The sequence below is a fragment of the Leguminivora glycinivorella genome, chromosome Z (genome assembly GCF_023078275.1).
Source record: "Leguminivora glycinivorella isolate SPB_JAAS2020 chromosome Z, LegGlyc_1.1, whole genome shotgun sequence".
NCBI classification, from domain to species: Eukaryota; Metazoa; Arthropoda; class Insecta; order Lepidoptera; family Tortricidae; genus Leguminivora; species Leguminivora glycinivorella.
The window spans coordinates 38,182,929-38,194,282 of record NC_062998.1 but is presented as its reverse complement, the minus strand read 5'-3'; the positions used below and the strand labels follow the sequence as shown (position 1 = coordinate 38,194,282).

At 36.9% G+C, this 11,354-nt stretch overlaps 1 long non-coding RNA gene across 1 annotated transcript; it reads right to left on the bottom strand.

Moving 5' to 3' along the window:
• Nucleotides 1-4,745: 4,745 nt before the first annotated feature.
• On the bottom strand, nucleotides 4,746-7,069 carry LOC125241528. The gene is made up of 3 exons (XR_007178746.1): nucleotides 6,758-7,069; nucleotides 5,978-6,060; nucleotides 4,746-5,043 (listed from the first exon to the last, which is right to left on the bottom strand). It is a non-coding gene; the product is annotated as an uncharacterized LOC125241528 (long non-coding RNA).
• Nucleotides 7,070-11,354: the final 4,285 nt, after the last annotated feature.

Below are 11,354 nucleotides of genomic sequence, written 5' to 3'. Positions count from 1 at the left end.
GCTTACAAGAACTAAAAAGCAATACAGATATTTTTGGAGGAGTAAATATCTTAGTTTTTGGAGATATAATGCAATTGGCACCCGTAAAAGGCAGTTGGTGCTTTAAGCAACCTCTTGTATTTCAAGGAGAGCCCCATCTGTGGCGATATTTTGGACTCTGTGAACTCCAAACCAATGTCAGACAACAAAATGATACTCAATTTATTGACATTCTCAATAATCTACGGGTGGGAGAATTGAGTATGGAGCAGTATGAAATTTTACTTGAGAGAAGTAGAGTGCCATTGACTGAAGATTTTGCCGACGGTAACGCTGTACGGATTTTTCCTACTGTTAAATTGGTGAATAGTTACAATGACAAAATGGTAGAAACAATGGCTGAATCAGTAAAGGTTTATACTATAAATGCTCTCGATGAGTCAAAAGAACCTAACACCTATGGGCAAAAACCTAACCACGTTTCTGTCCCACAAGATCCAAACTGTACGGGAGGGTTACTCAATTCTATTAAAATTGCAGTCGGGGCTAGAGTGATGTTGAGAGTAAATTTAAATGTGTCTGAAGGATTAGTTAATGGTAGCATGGGGATTATCAAAAAAATTGAATGGAATGGACTTCGGCGAGATCAACTCGAAGATGGAGAGCTTCCAAAAACTATTTTTATTAAATTTGATGACGATTCCATTGGCAGGAGTACTAAAGACGAAAACGGTTGGATTCCCATACGACCACAAAGTATCATTTTTCAAGGTCTCAGAGGGTATGGCAACATTGAGAGAACAATGTTTCCGATTATCTTAAGTTGGGCTGTTACTGTGCATAAATTACAGGGCACCACAGTTGAAAAGGCTGTAATTTATTTGGGCAAAAAAACTTTTGCAAAAGGCCAAGCCTACGTAGCTTTAAGCCGTGTAAAAAGTTTGGATGGTGTCGCTATTTGCGAGCTCGACCAAAGGAAGCTGTTTAATAATCCTCACGACAAAGTGGCTTTGGCAGAATTGCACAGACTGAGAAGCAATATAGATTAAACATTGGTGATCCCTAAATATAGTCAACCCGTTTATTTCCATCTGCTTACACTAATTAAAATGTTATCGTTATGTAATTTAGCCAAAAATTTATTCACGCTTTGACAAGGCACCCTCACTCAAGCAAATACCTACAATATAATTTCGTAATTTCTTACTGATACACCCTGTATTATGTATAAACTATGACAAATTTCAAATCTAAGATGAAATGGTAGGTAGGTATATACTATACAAAGTGTTACCACCAAGTGGGCTTTTGTTTAAGGGAGCGTGAAATAACATAGTTATTTAACTTAACCATGACCTTAATTTAATGAACAAGTAAGAAATGTTGACTTTATAAATTTTCTAACATAAAATTTATTGCGAGCAATGTACAGCGCAGACACTTGTGAAATAAGGGCAATGACAGTTCATAAGTATTAGCGACGTGCGTAATGACAATTACGAAGTGGACGCAGTACATTGAATGTGCAGATTTCGGATAATTAATTTTGCAGTTAATTTTAATAACTACGCTCTTCTGATATACGCAAACGACTGTTAATCGATCATATTATTATTGGTTTTAATGAATGCCCGGGTGGTGGTAATACACTGTATAGTACTCTGTTATAAAACCTTTTGTTTATTAATATCTAAATTGAGGTAGTTATGTCTAATTAATACGTGCTGATCCGTCATTTTTCAGCGGAGGCTATCTTGGATTTAATTTTTTTATTGTGTATAGGCAGTGTTTTGTTACTCAAGCCCTTTTTTGACACCCATATCGAGAGAGTTGTGACATAATTTACAAGAAAAAAAAAACCGCCGCCTTTGGGTTTCTGGTGAAAGCTACTTGCGAATGTTGGATTACATATGTACAAATGTGTCGGTATTTTTGTAAACTGCTTTTAATGCTTTAATTATTTGTTGGCAACAAAAATCAATATACGTATACCGTTAAGGTTTGAGGAGTTTCCTGAATTCCTCATGAATCCGATTATAAGAAATCGAAGCTTGACAAAATTTGACTAGAAAACTCAATATGCTTAACAAAAATAACTAAATAAATGTTACTGTTCTGAACTTAAATGCATGCTGTTCTTATAAAAATACCAAAGTCACTATAAGTGTGCCGTTCAGATTTGAGGAGTTCGGTTCTGACATCATCAGCACTTCCACTGCACCAAATGTCACTGTTCTGGACGTAGGTAAGTGCATGCTGTTCTTATAAAAATACCAAAGTCACTATAAGCGTGCCGTTCAGATTTGAGGAGTTCCGTTCTGACCATCATCAGCAGTTCCACTGCACCAAATGTCACTGTTCCGTACGTAAATGCATGCCGTTCCATTAAAAACACAAAAATCACCATATGTAGGTATGCCTTTCAGATTTGAGGAGTTCCCTCGATTTATCTAGGATTTTCATTTTCATTTGTCCAGTAACGACGGAGATATCGAGGAACAAACATAAAAAAAAATACAGACAAATTGAGAACCCCTTCCTTTGAGATTTGAGGCGGCAGTTAAAAATCAGCACCGATAGCATGGTCGCGCCAGGCCGTCCTTTTCGCACTTACTAATAGTACGAATATCACAGAATATATAATAGTATTAATACAGAAGGCTCACTCCTTTGATGTTCATAAAATGCCGCCATTCTACTTAAATTCTTCTACATTAACAAACGGACCGCACGCGAGCAGCCGACATTGAATTCTATTGCGCCGCGTGAAGGTCGTCACCAGTGAACGGGCCGCGAAACTCGCGGCCGCCGCCATGTACATGTAGCGCGGCGATAAAATCGCGGAATGAGCCGCCCCTTTAGGCCTAGCACATGATTGCCGCGAGAGTATGTCGCCGCGAGATAGATGACACGTCTTTGTCGTAATTGTATTAATGAAATAAGAACCGGTAGTCTATCTCGCGGTAACATACTCTCGCGCATGCGCGGATCCAGGGGGGGGGGGTCATGGGGGTCATGACCCCCCCTGGAGCCTAAGTTGGCCATACAAATAGACCACGTGACCCCCCCTGGGGCCCCGGGCCTTTACCACGTGACCCCCCCCTGGGCACGAAGCTGGATCCGCGCTTGCTCTCGCGGCAATCATGTGCTAACCCTGCTGGTTTTATAATTTATCGCGCGATCGTGCTTGCCTCTGTAATCCATAATAAATAAATAAACAAATAAATTTGTGGCGGCGGCCATCTTGGACCAGCGGCCATCACCTACAGCTACATACATACAATCACGCCTGTGTCCCATGAAGGGGTAGGCAGAGCACATGAAACTACTCAGGTTTCAGTGCCACTCTTTGCAAATAAGGGGTTGAAAGAAAACGAAACTGTGACATTGCAGAGACAGGTTGCCAGCCTCTCGCCTACGCCACAATTTAACCCACATCCCACAGTCGCCTTCTACGACACCCACGGGAAGAAAGACCCTCACCTACAGCTAATATAAATAAAAACACTCGACTAATTCACCTTTCATAAACAAAAAAATAAATCAAAATCGGTAGATCCGTTCAGGAGCTATGACACGATATGATGCCACAGACAGGCATACACATACACACACACATACACACACACACACACACACAACACAGACAGATAGATACGTCAAACTTATAACACCTCGTCGTTTTGCGTCGGGGGTTAAAACACAACTTTTTATGATAATTGGTCAAGTGCGAGTCGGATTTCGACTCTTCCATACAATTTACTCATGAGCGCCTGATGGAGTGTGATAGCAACAATTTCACAAACAAATAGTAGAAGTTTAGTACATTTCGTACTTTCAAGACGTTATATCTCGGAAACGATAAGAGATAGACCAAAATGGACTTCAGATTTGGGCTTTCGGTGGCACAATAGTGCCACACGAATTTTATATTTTCGTATATATAGACATTTTTTTGGACCGATTTGGATAATTTTTTTTTTCAAAAAAATCTAACCCGGGTGTAAAATCTTTATTTTTTGAGCTAGAAGGCTGAAAAAAATACTACTTGGGTGTTTTTGTAATACATTTCGGGCCGCTAAGAATCAGCCACATACCATTGTAATTTTTTTTTATAAAAAAAAAAACTAATTAATATTTTGAAAAACCTCCGACATAGTGGACCGATTACCATCAAACATGGCTAAGAACACTCCCGACTAATTCAGCTTTCAAACAAAAAAAACTAAATCAAAATCGGTTCATCCGTTCGAGAGCTACGATGCCACAGACAGACACACACACAGACAAACAGACAGACAGACAGACAGACAGACAGACAGACAGACAGACAGACAGACAGACACGTCAAACTTATAACACCCCGTCGTTTTTGCGTCGGGGGTTAAAATATTTTATTTCTAATGCATTGTACATTTTGGTGCATGATTTTTATAACGTGTTTACTCAAACTATTTGTATTACGCTGCGGAATAAAACCGTTAGCGCCTATCAATGTTAATAAAAAGGTTTAAAGGTATGAATACAAATAAAAATAAATCATATAGTGATGAATTTGTCCCCTCCTTTTTAGATAAGTTGTCTGATGACAGCACAGTTTTGTTAGATAATCTTGATGTTTACTACAATCTCAATAATAACAACGAAAATACAAAATTTCTTTTGCAACCATTTTCAAGAACTGAATTCTTATCAAGTCTTTTATCACGTAAAAATACTAGCCCTGGCTTAGACGATTTTCCCTATATATTAATAAAAAATTTGGATTCAACAGTACTAGATATTTTATTAGCCATCTTCAATGCATTATGGTCGAAACAAATAATTCCGCAGTCTTGGAAAACGCAATGTGTGATCCCAGTCCTTAAGCCTGGTAAACCTCCAAATAACGCCGATTCATATCGACCTATATCCTTGTCTTCATGTATAGGCAAAATATTTGAAAATATTATTAAGTGTCGACTTGACTGGTTTGTTGAATCTAACGGCATCATTCCTCATGTGCAATATGGCTTCAGGAAGGGTAGGAGCTGCGCAGACAGCTTCCTTTCTCTCATATCTGACCTGAAATATGCAAAAAATAGTCATTCTAGTGCTGTATGTGCTTTCTTAGATGTAAAAGGGGCATTTGATAATGTCCAGCCTAGTGTTCTAGTTAAAGTCTTGACTGGCTTGGGGATACCCGGTCTACTTGCAAAATGGATATATGAATTCCTAAGTAACCGTATTTTATATGTGAAACATAATAACATGTTACATGGACCAAGATCTGTATCTAAGGGTACTATGCAAGGTGCAATTTTATCCCCATTGTTATATAATCTGTACACTAGTGAGATTTGTAAATATGTAAATACACAGTTTGTAAATATTTTGCAATTTGCAGATGACCTTGTATTATACTCAGTGCATCATAGTGTAGACATTGCCATAAATAGGGTAAACTATGCTCTTGAGGAACTTCATTCATATTACTCAAATAAATTACTACTACAAATAAATCCCTCTAAAAGTTCCGCTATGATTTTTAGCAAAGATTTACCATCTTTTCATATTTTATTTAACAATGAAATAATTCCCCATGTTGATCACCATAAATTTTTGGGTATAGTTATTGAAAGTAATCTGTCTTTTGAAAAGCACATTAAATATATTTCACAAAATTCAGCAAAGGGTCTAAACATAATGAGATGTTTGGCAGGAGTATCTTGGGGGGCAGACCCAAAAATACTCACTATTTTGTATAAAGCCATAGTTAGGAGTCATTTTGATTATAGTTGTTTAGCATATTTAGATAGTAAGTGTGTACAAAGATTAGATATTATTCAGAACAAGGCTTTGAGGATAATTTCAGGAGCTATGTGCTCCACCCCTATAAGGGCAATGGAGATAGAAACTAATATTATGCCACTTACATTGAGAAGATTACTACTTGCAGAAAGATTCGGTGTGAAGCTACTAGCTTCAAGTAATCAACATATAATGAAGAAAATCATACCTTGCGAATTAAACTGTAGGGAGCCTCTAACAACAGGTGCTGATCTTCTCAATGGCCATCCTCCCGAACTGTCTCGCATTTTGCTGGAATTAAAGAAAAATTACCCATCAATATACTGTATTTCACCTTGGCCATGCTATTCTCATACATATGATTGTTTGTTTTGTGAGGTTTCAGTAATTAAGGATTCAGTCAATAATAATGAGGAAATGTTAGAGTTTTTAAGTAAAAATGAAGAAGTCTATAAACTTTATACTGATGGTAGTAAAGGAGATCACCATGTACGTAGTGCTGTTTATAATCCTCAAACCAAATTTGTCCAAAGCTTTGTTCTGAACGGTAACTTTAGTATTTTCTCTGCAGAGGCATATGCAGTCTTAGAGGCCATTAAAATTATAAGTCATGTAAATAGTCATCAAAAGTTTCTTATTCTCACCGACTCTTTAAGTTTAATTAAAGCTTTAGAAAGTTTTAAGATACATTTCAAAAGTTTGTATATAATTTTTAAGATAAAAGAAATGATTACTATTTATAAGAAAAAGGGAATTGAAATTTCCTTTATGTGGATCCCTTCACATAAAGGAATAACCGGAAATGAGATAGCTGATAAGGCTGCAAATGAAGGACTTAACCCATTAGATGTATCATTAATGATAAATATACCAATGACAGATTGTTATTCGACAATAAATAATGAAATAAGAAGTTTGTGGAAGGAGTTTTGGAAAAAAGATCAGGAAATTAAAGGAAAATGGTATGGAAGTATCCAAGCAAACTTACCAGTTAAGCCATGGTACCACAAGTTAAGAACAGCAAGTCGCGACTTCATCACAACTTTAAACCGCCTCCGTTTTGGTCACACTAAAACACCTGCACACCTAGCCAAACTTGGGATCATTGGTGATGACAAATGCACCAACTGTGGTAACATCTGTGATGTACAACATATAGTCTTTTCGTGTCCAGCATATTCCATGGCTCGTCTCATTCTGGCCACTGAGGTAACTGAAAAGGAAGTGCTTGAAGTCACAGACGACCCCTCCCGCCGCCTAAAAGTGTTGTTGCAAAATGTGGAGTATTATCAACCAATTTATAAGTTCGTTAAAAACACTTTTGGTTCAGTTTGACGTTACACCGGTTTGACAGTATGCCAAAGACCTTTACAGGGGACAGCTCAATCACATTTTTTGCCATACGAAATTAAACCTTATTACTGAAACAGAAAGTCGATCGTATCAGACTAGCGAAAACGGTCCACATGAGAGGGCATTGTTTGGGCTGGTGTCCCTCTCACACGTGTTGCCAGTGTTAATGAGGTTCCCATATTAGTAGTATTTTTATCTGTATATTACCTGACTTTATAACTTCTTATTTTATTTTAATGTTATATTCTAACTAGGGTTTCGATATATTTCAAAAAATTTGAAAATAATTATAATGTAATTATTTTGATGCCAGTAAATCAAAGATTTGTATAATTAAAAAATACTTTCAATTGGGTGTTAGTAGATTTAGTAGTAACTTTGAAAATTGACTGGTATCCCCAATTTATGACGGTGATGATGTCACTGAATAATGTTGACATTGTCAGCAAGTGCGAGAGGGACACCAGCCCAAACAATTACCTCTCATGTGGACACACTTTTTGACCTAACTAAACAATCTAGTTTAATAATTCTAAATCTATGCAGTATGCAACGAAAGTGAGTTTTAAATGTGTGAACTGTGAAGTGAACCAACTTAAAAAACCGTACAAACGCATTACCATTAAAATAAAGACAGCTTTAGTGAAACTAGTGATATTAAAATATGAACTGTGAAGTGAACAAAGAACTGACTCATCACCATCAAAAATAAAGACTTGGCTTAAAGGTCTTAGATACCAGGCCATAAAATTACAAAAAAAAAAAATCCCTTCCTATACAATTCCCAAAGACCTTTACAGGGGACAGCTCAATCACATTTTTTGCCATACGAAATTGAACCTTATTAGTGAAACAGAAAGTCGATCGTATCAGACTAGCGAAAACGGTCCACATGAGAGGGCATTGTTTGGGCTGGTGTCCCTCTCGCACGTGTTGCCAGTGTTAATGAGGTTCCCATAGTAGTAGTATTTTTATCTGTATATTACCTGACTTTATAACTTCTTATATTATTTTAGTGTTATATTCAAACTAGGGTTTCGATATATTTTATAAAATTGGAAACTAATTATAATATAATTATTTTGATGCCAATAAATCAAAGATTTGTATAATTAAAAAATACCTTCAATTGGGTATTAGTAGATTTGATAGTAACTTTGAAAATTGACTGGTATCCCCAATTTATGACAGTGATGACGTCACTGAATAATGTTGACATTGTCAGTAAGTGCGAGAGGGACACCAGCCCAAACAATTACCTCTCATGTGGACACACTTTTTGACCTAACTCCACAATCTAGTTTAATAATTCTAAATCTATGACAATTCCATACGCACCGCGCTCAACGGAGCGCTTTGAATTGCGCTCCTATGGAGAAATATTCAGTACATTCTCTAATACGAAATTCAGTAAGAGCGAAAGAGAAGTTTAGTCACAGCTCCGCGCGTGAGACAGAAGATTATGTATGAAATATTAGGTAAATCTGGAGCGCCGCTCCTAGGGACGTTTGACCACAGAGCTATATCAAGATAGAAAGAAAAAGTATCATATTTAGTACCGCGAACGGCAGTCTGCTCGACAATTGGATGTCAAAATTAGTTTTCCATTGCGGTTTTAATTTGACGAGCTCGATTTGGCGTGCGTTCAAAACAAACGACCTATAAATATGAAATAAATGCTAGAATAATGTGTTTGTAATGATTGTAATGAAAATAAATTGATTTGGTCTTAGAGTACGAGCGATGTAAAAATAAGCCATGAATTCAAACTGTCGAGTCAATTCACATTTGTGGTATCAAGTATTTATCTATTTATTCAACAGATTAAAAAGTATGCAACACAAATTAAATTACAAATACATTCATGCAAAAATCTTAAACTAACTTATATTATAAATATTGTAAACTACATTAATAATTAACTAGGATAATCCAATCATAATAAGAACACCAATAAATGCGAAATGTTACACGATCGGTCTCCCTGTCAACCGCCAAGCTTTTTCCTTCTATCTCGATATAGGTCTGTGGGTTTGTCCTTGATTACCGTCTCGGTTGCATCGCGCAGGCGCGAAATGCGTCGCGGTCATCCGCGACCCGCGTATTTCGCGCGCTATTTTGTTAATTGTTAGTAAACAATAGATAAACAAGTTTTATTTTGCCAATTTGCAATGCAATTTTGTCTTATTTTGAAACCGTTTAAATTGTTTTTATTGCAAGTGTGTGAGAATAGATGGATACAATGTGACATTTATAAAAGAGTGTGAAAAAACTTTTGCAACGCGATTAGAATTAAAAGCTAAAGGACCACCGTGGCCTGACCTTAAACTTACGCAAATATGTTTTTCAAAAACCAAAATTTTACACGTGTTTTTAAAACGGAACAGTATGAAAAAACACCGTGGTTATGTGGATGTGAAAAAAGTGACAAACTGTTTTACTTTCCATGTCTTTTATTTGGAGCGGGCGCGGACGGCGGAGGTGGTGAGTCTGCATGGACCGATACCGGCGTCAGTGACTTATCACATCTTTCGATGAAAATAAAAAAAAACATTCACAATCCCGCATTAATTTACTGAATGAACTGCAGTTTTCGTCTATTCATTTTTATGTTTTACTGTTATTATTGTTATTAACCCTGAAGCTGGGCAGCTATATAAATTAAATAAAGAATATTTTTCACTGAAATTTAAACTTATAGTTCAGGCATTTATTGGAAAATTGAAGGAAAGAAAAAAAATGCATCTCTCGAGTCAATTTAATATGATTTAAATTTAATCACATTGAATAAATACAAACAGGAACACTAGACTTTATGCCGTTGTAATAGGAATTACAAATACACAGTTAATAGTGTTGATTATATTATGTAGTCTACATACATGTAGGACCTTGGTCCTTACGATGATTATTTGGGTGAACACCCACAAATTACAGCCGCGAGCCGCCTCTGCATTTGACCATCGTTTAGTGACCACCTTCGGGAAAACGAAAGAATTTCCGGACTTTTGATTCATTCGCTCATGTACAAAAAGTAATAGTATGTTGTGAGTAAGATACATGTCATCAAGCTCAATCAAGCTCTTATTTTAGCATGGCTTCCATGCTTTAGTTATACTTCCGTGTTTTACCAACATAGTAATTAAGATTCCAAAAAGGATCCTTCGTGCTATTTATTATTATTTTACGAATCGTCACAGAAAACAAAGTTCACTTCTTTACGCCCAAAAAACTAACTGACAGCTCGCCTTCGCGCGCGAACTGACTGACAACCCCCTTGGGGTTGCCAACATACAAAAATTATATCAATGTTTGGGTAAAATTATGAGATATTTAACATTGTCTTACAAATATTATATAAATAATTTGTGAAGTTACGAGATTCTTAACACGTGGTATTCTTACATTCCCGGACAACACAATAACGATAATTACGTACATACTTTACACATTTACGTACATATCAAAAAGTTGGAACTGTGCCAATGTGAAATAAAAACATAGGTGTGTAACTATGTAGTAATACACAATAACATAAATAAATTTAGGAGGAGTTGTTAGAAAAGTATTCTGACGGTTGAGCCAAGGATAGTTTTATTTACCCGTGGTACAACCAGTTGGACCGACGGTTCATATAACTACTAGTTGTACAATTGCCCCTCAGTTGTACTAAGGGTCATAATAATATATGACAGAAAAAAAAGTATTCTGACAGTTGAACCACGGACAATTTTTCTTACCCATGACACAACCAGTTGGACATAGCGGTTGGACCATGGGTCGGGAGCGTTTGTGTGTATATACCTAGTTTACTTTAGACTTTTATTACTTTCCTGTGATAATATTCTTATTTGTGTATATAATTATTAATGTATAATTGTGATAATACTGGCTTAACTAATACGGGTCCCCTGACAACTGTCTCCCTTCCTGTGGAAAACCTGGTACCATGCCCACACTGCACACGTTGTTTTAAGAACCTCAGAGGTTTAAATGTGCATACAACTCGTAAGCACATCAACCTCGCTACCCCAAGTACACAGCCGGCACTTGTTTCCACACAAGCCCAGCACCAGCAGCACTTATCAGAAAAGTTAAGTACTCTTAAACAATCAGTTCCAGTTGTCAAGCGTATTCCTCGTGGTGCACGCATCCAGGTGGCACAAAAACTCGCCGAAGATATAAAATCCGCCATAACCCAAATTACGCATGAGTCCTGCCTGGGAGCATCT